Genomic DNA, 12491 nt, shown 5'->3' on the forward strand with positions numbered 1-12491 from the left:
CCAACCGAGGCACTTCTGGTCCGGTCTTCGGTCTTACATTTCATCTTTTTGATTTGGATCTGGGCTGGTTTCTACGGGTCTCGTAACGGGTCAGGTCATTTATTAAAAGCGTCATCTTTACATGATCTTTTCTTTAAACAAAAAAAAAGAAAAATGGAAAGAAAGAAACATACAGAACCAAGACGTAAGTGACTTGGTAAATCAGATGTTCTGATACCAATATGCCATATAAAGTTTATATTTCAATCTAATATAAAGGTAGTGTACAAATGTAAGATATGTAATTGTGATTTGTGAGTATGGGTGGTAGTTTGCCTTATTTACACTAATTGATACAATTAACTAGTTAACAACTTAATTAAATATTATTAACTAATCATTTATAATTTTAACAACCTAGTACGAATAAGTTACAAAATTTATAATTTTATTCAAGTTGAAAAGACGAAGTGTTGTATAATATGTATCCAACTTAGAACATCAATTTATCTCATTTTATTCCTGCTCACGTAGTATCAGTAAGTAAAACAAATTAAATTCACAATTAACATTTAACACGAGTTGAAGAAACATGGATCCGATCCTCTATTCGGGTCCTTGATCCAATGAGTCCACATGTAGGATATGATAACAACTAACACAGAATGAGTATAACTTCCCAAAGTCCAGTGACCGGAACCTGCAAAACAGACATCGTGAGTTTCATTACGGGAAGGACAAAAGGGGGGATCTTCCCGTAACCACTCTCCGGCGGGAGGAAGCAGTACGGTTTTTAAGAGAGAAAGTACTTAAGTCAATAGAGCAAGTACAGAGAGAGTATATTTGAGTAAATGTATATAAGTGAATGAATACCTCATGCAGGTTGACAAGGTATTTATAGCCGAAAGATGTAGGAAGGTGATTGCTGTCCTCTTCTAGAAGATCTCAGTAACCGTTTGGACGCGTGTCCCTTTGCAATATGTTGAGCTATACGTCCCATGTGCATGGGTATAACAACCTGGACACGTGTCCCCTTGTGATAGGACGGATTATACCATGGCCATATGTACGTTTATAACAACCTGGCCAGGTGTCCTTCGCTCATTGGTTGGTGGGTCACGTATTCTTCAAGTAACAATCATGGTTATTCTTCTAGGAGATAGTTAGTTATCTCCAGCTGGCCTGTTGGCATTGCCTTCCGGTCATTTTGGCGGACAGATATTCTGTCCTGCGGATGACTTCCGATGGTGCCTAGATGCTTCCGCGTGTGGTGCAAGGATGTTCTTCCTCTACCATGTTGTGCGGGTGATCCATATGTTCCGCGGGTGATATATGAGGGGTTCCCCTCTTACCCGCGGATGTTACTTAAGGGTATTTGGGCCTTTTGGGTACCCTACCTCTATACGTGTAAAAGTTGTTAAGGTACTTTCAAGAGAAAGAAAATAAAGTATTATGGTTTTTTATTTGTGAAATAATCGATCTTTTATGCCTTCAATATATTGGGTTTAATTCAAATAAGCATCCCAATGTTCCACCTTTGTGATTTATATTATTAGAGATGGAAAAGTAGGTGGATCGGCCTTGGTTAACGGATCAACACATTAACACTTCTCACATTCAGAAACGGATTCAATATGCTTTTGTTCGGGTCAAATTGAGTTGTATGCAAAATAAGTTTGGATTTTTTGAAAAAAATAAAAATAATTTGGTTATGATTAAATGGACAATAAATAAAATGGGTTATGCTCTTGTAAAAAATGTATCAAATTTTTTCAGGTCAACAAGTTATAGCAAAATGAGTTTCAGTCAGTTAAAAAAAGTACCAAATCTCAGACTGAATGGAATATTAGCAAAATGGCTTCGGGCCATTTGAAAAAGTGTCAATTTTGATTCGGGAAAAATATGCTATATGCAAATTGGATTCGGGTCTTTTAAAAAAAAGAATCAAATTTGGTTTGAGTGAAAACGGGTTATAAGCAAATTGAGTGCAGGTCATTCAAAAACGGTAATTTTTGGTTCGTATCAAAATGGATTATAAGCAAAATGAATATTGGTCCTTCTCAAAAAGGTATATATTATGGTTAAGGTCAGATATTGACTACTTTAAACGGTCAAAACGGCTTCGGGCCAGAACGGAACATTAGAAAATGGGTTTGGGTCATTTCTAAAAAGTATCAATTTTAGTTTTTAATCAAAACCAGTCATACCATAAAGCATTTAGCTTTAAATAAAAACCAGTCATTGTTCCCTTCGGCCTTATGGATTATTCAATGACCGGGTCGTGTGCCTCTAAAACCCTTGGTTGGGCTAGGGATGAGATCGGGACAGTACCCATATCTATACTCGTACCTGTATCCGAAAGTACCCGTACCTAAAATCAGTAAATCTTGGTACCCATACCCGTACCCGAATTATAGGGTTAGGGTACGAGTACGAGTACCGGTACAGGTACGAGTACAAGTAATTTGGGTACGTTACTCGCTTTGGTACATCTTTGTTCTTTAAAAAAAATCTCCACTAAACTAGGTATCGGTAACGGTACGATACCGATAATCAATTATCTATAATACCAAGACCGTAATACCGCAACCAAAACTAAAAATGAAACAAATTAACCATAATATAAAATTCATTCCCTTTTCCTTTTCTTAGTTTATTGTTTTCTCAATTTCTATAGAAAAACAAGAGTGAAAGTCAATAGATGTTATTTAATTACATACACAATTAGACATACACGTTTAATGAAACAAAAATATACGAATACACAATATATGAATATAGACATATAAATTGATAATTAACTTATTTAAGTAATATATATTATGTTTCGAAAATTTCGCTTGAAAATTAAGTTATAAGTGTTGGAAACAAATAAAAGTCCCTACATATTCTAAATGGGTACCAGTAACCGTAATACCCGTATCTGTACCCGAAAGTACCCGTACCTATAATCAGTAAATTTGTGTACACATACCCGTACCCAATATACACGTACAGGTACATGTACAGGTACAAGTACTGATACTGAACAGGTACTAAACAGGTACGGATATGGATATTTAGGAAAAAAAAGCTTATCCCTAATCCAAGCCCAATGAACACACTATTATGTGTCATACTTTTGTGTTTACACGTGAAAGAAAAACACGATGTTTGCTTTCACATACAAAAGTCATTTTACATTGGAACAGAAATAGTCTTGTCAAATTTGTTACAAAATATTGATGAATAAATATTTTTATTTTCTTTACTAATTAAATATAAATGAAGAAGCGTGGATCGACTCACTGGTAGACGATCTACTTTCCTCGGGTGTGATTATACTATTTCACCGATGGTTTTCTTGGATCTGGGTTCTTCCACCTACAAAATGAACAGCACCGTCAACTTACCCCTCAGAAAGGGACAGAGGGGTCCTCTTTGGGGTAACCCTCCGGTGTGAGAATAAGTATCTGTAGGAGAATATAATAATGTGTGAGTAAAGAAATCTGGAGAGTATTGCTTAATAGCTGAATACTCTGTAGATTTCTGTGATTGAGAGTGTTTCTGACTGTAACTGTCTGTGAGTGAATGTAATTGAATATGCTTGAATGTGAATGAATGTCTTTTTTAATGATTGAGTGTTGATGCTGTATTTATAGTGCTAGGGTTTCCACTGATTGGGCTCAGCCTTGTTGGCCTCCTCCAATTGCTCTGCGCCACGTGTCCTCTGGGACACCTGGTGCTTTCTCATTGGTTGTAATCACGTGGTAGCACATGTGTCATGCTGAGTTGTCCACCTTTCATTTGGCAGCTGTCAACATCAGCATATTCTTATTCCTTAAAAAGATACCTTCTGGAAGGTTGTCTGACGTGCACAATCAAGGTTGCCCTAATCCTGATTTGGATAAGGATGAGGTTGATTATGTGCATGTGCGATACGCGCCTATCCTGAGGATGCGCGAGGTCTTCTCTTTATTCTCACGCGCAGATGTTTCATGCGCAGATGTGATATGCGCCACGCGCGGATGCGCCACGCGCATATGTGATATGCGTGAGCATATGATGCCTGAGCATGTGTGGTGCCTGGGCATATGATGCCTGAGCATGTGTGGTGCCTGGGCATATGATGCCTGAGCATGTGTGGTATGCGCCATGCGCATAGGTTTTGGCTTTGTGCCTTCGTAATGTCTTGATTTCAAGTCATTTGTCTGTATCTTTGTGGGTTGACCCGCCTCGCTCGGTGTTGAGGCGGGTACATACCTCTTCAAGCCCCCCCAGTCTAATGTGTGTCTTGTCTCGCGTGAGCGAGGTAAGATAGATGTTAGACTTAACAGTTTCCTCTTTTAGTAGGGGTTTTGTCTTTTTCTTCTTATTATTCATCGTTGCGTGAAGATCTATCCTTTTGGTTGAAAACGAAACGTCCCTGAACGTGGTTGGTTGTTGCTGACATGGGTCAGTGATGGAGACGTGTCAGACCTTTCGTGTGCTCGAGGTGCTACAGTTGCCTTTCGTGTCCCCTCACAGAGTGTCAGGAACACGTGTCGCGCTCGCATTGGTCATTCCTGCGAGTGGTGGCGCGTGAACTCTGGCAACAGCTGTATTATTTCTTTTCGTGTCCCCTCATACAGTGTGATTGACACGTGTCGCGCTTCCGTTGGCTTACACCTGCGAGTGGGGGCGCGTGAAGTCCGATCAGCACCCAACTTTCTCTCTCCTGGGCCTATAAAAGCCAGCCCTTAGAGTTTTTTATCCTTCATCTTCTTGTTTGCTATTCAGATCTTTCTTTTCTTTGTCTTCTGATTACCTTTGTTCTGCTTCCCAAATATCTGCTACTCAGAAACAACCCTCGTTCGTTGTCAAAGTTGTATGTCTGATAGCTCAGACAACACAATCTTCCCCATCCATTGCCGTAGAAAATCAATAGTAATGTCTACTTTGAAGAAGACCGGCAAGGGGAAGAAGGCTGCTGAGGTCTCATCGGAGGAGGTAGGGAGGACCAAAGCCGTGAAGAGGTGGAATGAAATCCCCTGCAAATTGAGGCAGGCTGATCTTGACAGCCTTATTGCCTCTCAGGGTTTCCTCCCTGTGTTTGGCTGCATGTTGCCTGCAGCCGGGCAAACGGCGGCGGACCCGCCTGCCGGCTATATATCCCTATATAGCCATTTTTTCACCCACTGCAACCTTCGTCTCCCGATGACAAGGTTTGTGGGTGCGGTGCTTAGGTTTTTTGGGATTCATATATCCCAAGTCCATCCGTTTGGACTTGTGCGCATGACTCACTTTGAGTTCATGTGCAAATCCCAGCGCGAGGAGCCCACCCCTCGGCGCTTTCAGTATTTTTACAAGCCCAAGATCCAAGATTCTTGGTTCTCATTTGTTCCTCGAAGTCAGAAGGTGAAGTGCTCCACTGTTTCATTCAAGAGCCTTCATGACTGGTCTGAGAGGTTCTTTTACATAAGGGCTGGTGTGATCCCCATCCGCATGACCATGCGCGCGATTTCTTCTGCGCCTGCGGATGTGGGTGTCCTCAAGAACCCAACTGGCGCCTGGGTTAATAAGCTGACCGCTGAACCATCCCCCGCCAAGAGCATTTGTGAGGAGGCGCTGGTGGGGGTTGGTATGAGCAAGAGGTGGGCGGACAACGCGCTTGAGCCCGTTATCCAAGTCGACAGGTTGTGTAAGTTTATCTCATTGCTTTTTTTTTTTTTCTGCGCGAATATAATTCTTTTTGCTGAACTCATTTGATTTGTTTTGTGCAGTCACCAAGGAGTATATCCACGCCGCTTATGATGATCAAGTGGAGGGTGGCTCCGTCGCGCTTGGCGCTGGGGAGGTTGGTTTCCCAGATCGCTTTGATGACATGTTCATCCCTGTTGATCTGGGATTTTTGTTTGACAGCGATGCGCCTGGTAAGCCTTTGTACTTATGCATTTTTCTTTATAATACCAAATTTGGCTAACACTTCTGTTGCATGTATTGTAGATGCGCTCGAAAATTACGAGCTGGAGCTCGCGGAAGAGGAGGAGGAGGAGGAGCCGCCCCAACTAAAGCGTAAAGCTAAGGGGAAAACTGGCGCAGGGGCCAGTAAGAGGCAGAAGAAGGATGATGCCCCTGTTGTTCAGGATCCTCCTACCCAGGCGGGGGGATTTGGGAAAACCCAGGGGTTTACCACTAAGGTTTCCTTGTCTTTCCTGCCTCAAAAAGTGGGCAGACCTCCCGTCCACTTGAGGTATGGTGGCGCTACCTCCTCCCTTCGCGCTACGGAAAAGGGAAGTGGCATTGCGCCTTCTACAGGTATACTTTGCTTATCCTTTGCTTATCTTTTATGGTTCTATGAGCGCGATTCTTTTAGAATTACTAATGATTCTTGTCTTGCTCAAATGTTTGTAGAGCCGGCGACAGCGCAACAAGATGCCGAGGCTGCGCCGGAGGTCGCTTCGAAGTCCCCTGTTTTACCCTCAAAGAAGGGTAGAATGGACTTCATGGCGATGTTTGCTTCGCGAACGGAGTTGCGCTAAGGTACGTATTGCGCTCTTATTTTCTGACTTTCTTTTAGATCAAGTCAGTAACCATTTCTTGTTGTTGATTTTTTCATAGAAGCTGTAGCTGGCGTACAAGCTTCTGGCGACACTCCTGGCGCCGGCGCCAGCGCCGTTGGCTCTGCTCCTGCTCCTGCAAGCGATGAATCTCCCCTCATTGAGATTACTAAGGAGCAGGAGGCCGTTTTGCGCGCTGACCTGGCGGCGCCAAGACCTCCCTCACCTCCTCCTGCGCACAGCCTTCCTCGCGAGACCGATTTTGATTCTAGGTCGCAGGAGAAGATGCCTATTTCAGAGGAGGATGAGGAGGTTTATGCTGAAGACTCCGATGGCGCCCGCGCCAGCCCTGTAGCGCCACGAGGTTTCGCGGCGGAGCCTTCTCGTGGGGCTGGCGCTGACTTTTCTGCTTCATCCCCGCAGGTATAGGTTCTTTTTTGCTCCGCTGCGCGGACTTCCATCTTAATGTTTTGATGACTTAGACAATTTCTTTGTTTTTGCAGGAAGCCGATCACACTTATCGCCCGAGATGGAATATAACTGAAGACAGCACCTTTCAATCCATGGGTGTGTGTGCGGAATTCTGGGCTCATGCTGTGCCTCCATCTGAAAGGAGGTTCCAGGAGGACCGCGCTCGCGATGACCTGCTCAATGATCATATGTTTGCTGGGTCGGCCTTCATTGCTGCTTCCCAAGAGCTTCGCTCTGATTACGTAAAAGTACGTGATGCTCTTGCGGAAGCCAAGCAAGAGGCTAAGGTGTCTGCTTGGCATCTTTATGATGCTCGCGAGAGAGCTGAAAAGCTCCAAGCCGAGCTCAGTGAGAACAGAGCCAGTGCCAACAGCGCCTTCGTGAAGCGCGGGCATGAGCTTCAGGCGGCGCGGGAGAAGCTGCAGGCGGCGGAGGCGGATGCGGCCAAGTTCGCGCGCCGAGCGCGCGACTTGGAGTTAGAGGCGGAGGCGCGTGACCAAGCTCTTGTCCAGTCTATCACTGAAAAATCATCACTGGAGAGCGAGGTTGCGCGCCTGAAGAGGGAGCTGGCGACCGCGCAGGCCGATAAAGATAAAGCCCAGGCGACGGCAGCGTCTAGCCAGGAAGCACTTGATGCTGCGCGGGCGGAGAAAGAAGAAATCTTGGCGGCAGCAGCGTCTGACAAAGAGGAGCTGAAAAAGACTAAGGAAACTGTTGAGTTATTAAACTCTCAGGTTCCTTCCCTCGAGACGTCTGTTGCTGGCCTCGCGCAGGATCACCACTGGCTCATCTCACAGGGCATGACTCGTTGCGCTTTCGCGATGAAATATTCAGACGAGTTTCAGGCCCTTGTGATGGACTGTAACGCTGCCGCGCGCTTGGTGGGGCGAGCTGAAGGGTTTACGGATGGCTATGAATATGGCCTGCTGAAGAAGAACCCATCCGAGTACCCTTATCAGAGCTCCGTTGCCTGCGCGGACATGGCCGCGATGGGGGAGAAGTACATGAATACTCCCATTCTCATCCTTGCGCAGGTATATTAACTTTAATGAGATTACCCTGACTTATTTTCTAAGTCTTTTTGTACTCATATTTTTGCTTATGATTTGCAGATATCCGCGCTTGCTGACCAGCCCGATCTCATCGCGCTAAAGAAATTACTTGACGAGTGCGAGGGGGCTGGCGGCGGCGATGATGGCGCGGCGAATGCTGGCGCTGCTACCGGCTCTGGCGTGGCCAAAGGATCCGCTCCTGACACTGTCGTGGTAGAAGACTCCATTCAAGATGAAGAACTTGACTATGGTCAGTTTGGAGACGACGAGGAGCAGGCTGCGCCAGATGCCGAGGGCGATGATGAGGATGATGAAGAGGCTGATGTCAACGTGGAGACTTGAGAAGCCCTTCATGTTTTTTTTTTGTTTTTTTTATTTGTAGTTTGTATCTCATCTTGTAAACTTGTAAATTTCAATGCTTTTGAATGAAATTCTGTTTTTCCCTTCTTCGCATCTTGCGCATTCCATTCATCTCTTTATATCGCATGTTTGCTTGTTGAATATAAGATATGCTTGCGCGTTGGAATAAGAACAAGGTTGTAAGGAATTTATTATACTTAACCCTTGTCATATTGTAAGTGATTTTGCCATATCTTGATTATGTTGACACGTGTCTTGGCGCTTTCATTATTCCTCTTTTGCGCGACGTTGTCGCGCGTTTATGGAATTATGAGTTTTTTAGCCTTACGCGTCAATGTGTTACTCAGATATCCATTACAATTTTATGCGCGACCTCGACCTGAGACCTTAACAACTATGTTTTGGCATTTGCTTTGCCTTAGTTGTGTTTAGGTGTTTTATGATCAGGCTGCACAGCATGTAAGAGAGATGTTGTGAGAGATTTGAGCTAAGGCTCACATTATTGGGCTAAGGCCCTGACGTTTTAGAGTTAAGACTCTTTAACGCGCTTGCGCATGTATGTTTTACTTCGTTTTATTTTGTTTTGATGTCAATACAATGTTGTCATATTGCTCAAAATTAATAAAGGGAAGTGTGAAACATGTATGCAAAAGATAGTAGAATTGGGCTAAGGCCCTGACGTTTTAGAGTTAAGACTCGTTAACGCGTTTGAGCTTGAAGCTCGCGCATGTATGTTTTACTTCGCTTTTACTTCGTTTTGATGTCAATACAATGTTGTCATATTGTTCAAAACTAATAAAGGGAAGTGTGAAACATGTATGCAAAAGGTAATAGAATCCACATTAAGAAAAGATAGCGCGTATCATTATTCATAATGGCTTAAAAAGCCTTGATTACAAACTTGACATTTTTACATGAAACATTTTCTAAGCTGTGCCGCGTTCCATGCGCGCGGGATCTTCTTTCCATTCAAATCTTTTAAAGCGTATGCGCCTTTTCCCAATTCTTCCAAGACTTGATATGGTCCCTCCCAATTGGGGGACATTTTTCCCAGGGGTATCGCGCGGCTTGCTTCATTGTTTCGAAGGACAAAATCATGTTTCTTGAAGTGGCATTCTTTCACGCGCTGGTTGTAATATTTTTCCAGCTTTTTCTTGTACTTGGCTTCACTGATGATAGCCGCCTCTCTGCGCCCTTCAAGTAAGTTGAGATCCAACCTTCTTTCGCGCTCGTTATCAATCTTGTTCATCATGAGCACTCTATGGGATGGGCATCCAATTTCTGCTGGAATCATTGCCTCTGTTCCATAGGTTAGGCTGAACGGGGATTCGCCATTGCTGGTTTTGCTTAATGTCCTGTGTGCCCACAGGACATTAGGTAGCTCTTCGACCCAAGAATGGGATTCTCCCTCCAACCTTTTCTTCAGCCCATTTAACAAACTTTGGTTCGCGCGTTCCACTTGTCCATTCCCCTGAGGGTGATAAACTGAAGTGAAAATTTGGTTGATGCGCAATTCCTTGAGCCAGCTGGAAATCTTCTTGTCAGTGAATTGCTTGCCATTATCGCTCACAATTTCCATGGGCAAGCCAAAACGGCATATGATGTGGCTCCAGATAAACTGCTTCATCATTTCGGCTATGATTTTTGCTAGTGGCTTGGCTTCAACCCATTTTGTGAAATAGTCTATTGCCACTACCAAAAATTTTACTCGCCCAGGCGCTTGCGGTAGGGTACCCACAATGTCGATTGCCCATTTGTGGAAAGGCCATGCTGAGGTTATTGGAATCAAGTTGTTCTTTGGCCGCATGGTGTTCGGCGCATAGCATTGACATGCTTTGCATTTTTGGATCTCCTTTAGAGCGTCCAAGTACATGCCTGGCCAATAGTAGCCTGCGCTCATTGCCTTGGCAACCACCATGCGCGGGCCAGCATGAATTCCACAGATTCCTTCGTGTATCTCTCTGATCACATAGCTTGCTTCCTCAGCATCTAGGCATTTCATGAGCGGCCCAAGATAAAAGCGTCGATACAATGTACCGTCAAGCAGTTCATAGTTTTGCGCCTTGTGTCTTATCTTCCTCGCTTGTGCGCGATCATCTGGTACCTTTCCCTCCTTCAAGAATTCCATTATTGGAGTTATCCATGATGAAGGGGTTGTATGAGTTACCAGGACAGACTTCGCTACCACCGACGGGTTGCTCATTACTTCTACCCTGACATCTTTGCCAAAGTGATCAAAACTGGTTGATGCCATCTTACTCAGCGCGTCTGCAGATTTATTTTCACTGCGCGGAATATGAATGATTCTGAAGCAGTCAAATTGCTAGATGAGCTTTTTCGCCTGCTCTAGATATAGAGGCATGGTGTTCTCCTTGGCATCATAAAGGCCATTGACTTGTGCTGCTACCAAGTATGAATCAACATGGGCCTCTAGCTTCTTAACCCCGAATTTTTGCGCGATGCGCAGGCCAGCCAGCAGGGCTTCATACTCAGCCTCATTGTTGGTGCTCTTGAAGTCCAACCTGATGGCGTAAGTATATTCATGATTCTCTGGATCTACCAGTTTGAGGCCTGCGCCGGACCCTTCATTGTTTGAAGCTCCATCAGTGAACAATCTCCAAACATTTTCTTCATCATTGGCTCGCGGAGGGTCTACCTCGCGCTGAGCCTCTTCAATTCTTCCTTCTGGGACTTCTGCAATGAAATCAGCCAAGACTTGTCCCTCTGGACGGGGCTTATAGGAGATCGTGTGCTCTCCTAATTCCAGCGCCCACTTTGTCAGCCTTCCTGAGAGCGCGGGGCGCCGCAAGACTTGCTGGATGTTGTAACCAGTCAGAACTTCAATGGGATGACCATTGAAATATCTATGAAGCTTGCGCGACGCGTGTGTTAGTGATAAAACTAACTTTTCCATGATGGAGTAGCGCGTCTCAGGATCTGTCAACACCCGACTCACATAGTATATTGGCGTTTGGATTCCCTTGCGATCCACCAATAATACTGCGCCGATGGCGCGCTCTCCTGCTGATAGGTATAGTGTCAAAGTTTCACCAGGAAGAGGAGCTGTGAGCGCGGGCAGATTTATCAAACATTCTTTAATCTCACTGAAAGCCTGCTCGGCCTCAGGAGTCCATTTGAACTGACTTTTCTTTAAGTAGTTTCTCAATGTGTTGACAAACGGGGTAGATTTGGTTGCATGGTTCGCTAGGAACCTGTTGATTGAAACCAATCTACCATTCAGCTTCTGAACTTCTTTCATGGTGGATGGCGAGGGCATGTCAAGGATGGCCTCCACCTTCTCAGGGTTCACCTTGAAACCATCCTTGGTGACCATTACACCTAGAAATTTTCCCTCTAGTACGCCGAAAGTACATTTGCTCGGATTGAGCTTCATGTTAACTTCCTTTAGGCGCCCAAGGGTTTCTTCGATGTCTTTGAGCATTTGCTTTTCCTCCCTGCTCTTGATCACCAAATCATCCACATAGACTTCTAGGTTTCTTCCGATTTGCTCGCTGAAAACGGCATCCATGAGTCTTTGATAGGTGGCGCCCGCATTCTTCAAACCAAAGGGCATTTTTGTGTAGCAAAAAACACCCTTGTCGGTTCTAAATGCGGTCTTGTCCTCATCTTGTGGTGCCATTTGAATCTGGTGATAGCCTTTGTAGGCATCCAGAAAACATTTTAGCTTGAATGGCGCCACGGAGTCCACCTTTGCATCGATGTTTGGTAGGGGGTAACAATCCTTTGGGCACGCTTTGTTGAGGTCCTTGAAGTCAATGCACATCCTCCATGACCCGTTACTTTTCTTTACCATCACAGGATTGGCTACCCATGTCTGGTATCGTATCGGGCGGATGATGTTTGCGCGCAATAGGTCCTCAACCTGCTCATTCATGGCCCTCGCCTTTTCATCCCCCATGATTCTCTTCTTTTGAGCAATTGGCTCTACAGACTTGAACGTGTTGAGAGCGTGTTGTGCCAGGTCTCGCGGAACCCCAGTCATATCAGAGTGTTGCCACGCGAAGACCGACATATATGCTGTGAGCAATCTTTTCATTCTCACCCTCGTGTCGTCTGATATCGTAGCGCCAATTGTGATTTTTTGCTCCGG

Source organism: Bidens hawaiensis, unplaced genomic scaffold (assembly GCF_021521415.1).
Source record: "Bidens hawaiensis isolate Kalapana, Puna unplaced genomic scaffold, B.hawaiensis_p1.1 tig00001647_1, whole genome shotgun sequence".
Taxonomy (NCBI): domain Eukaryota; kingdom Viridiplantae; phylum Streptophyta; class Magnoliopsida; order Asterales; family Asteraceae; genus Bidens; species Bidens hawaiensis.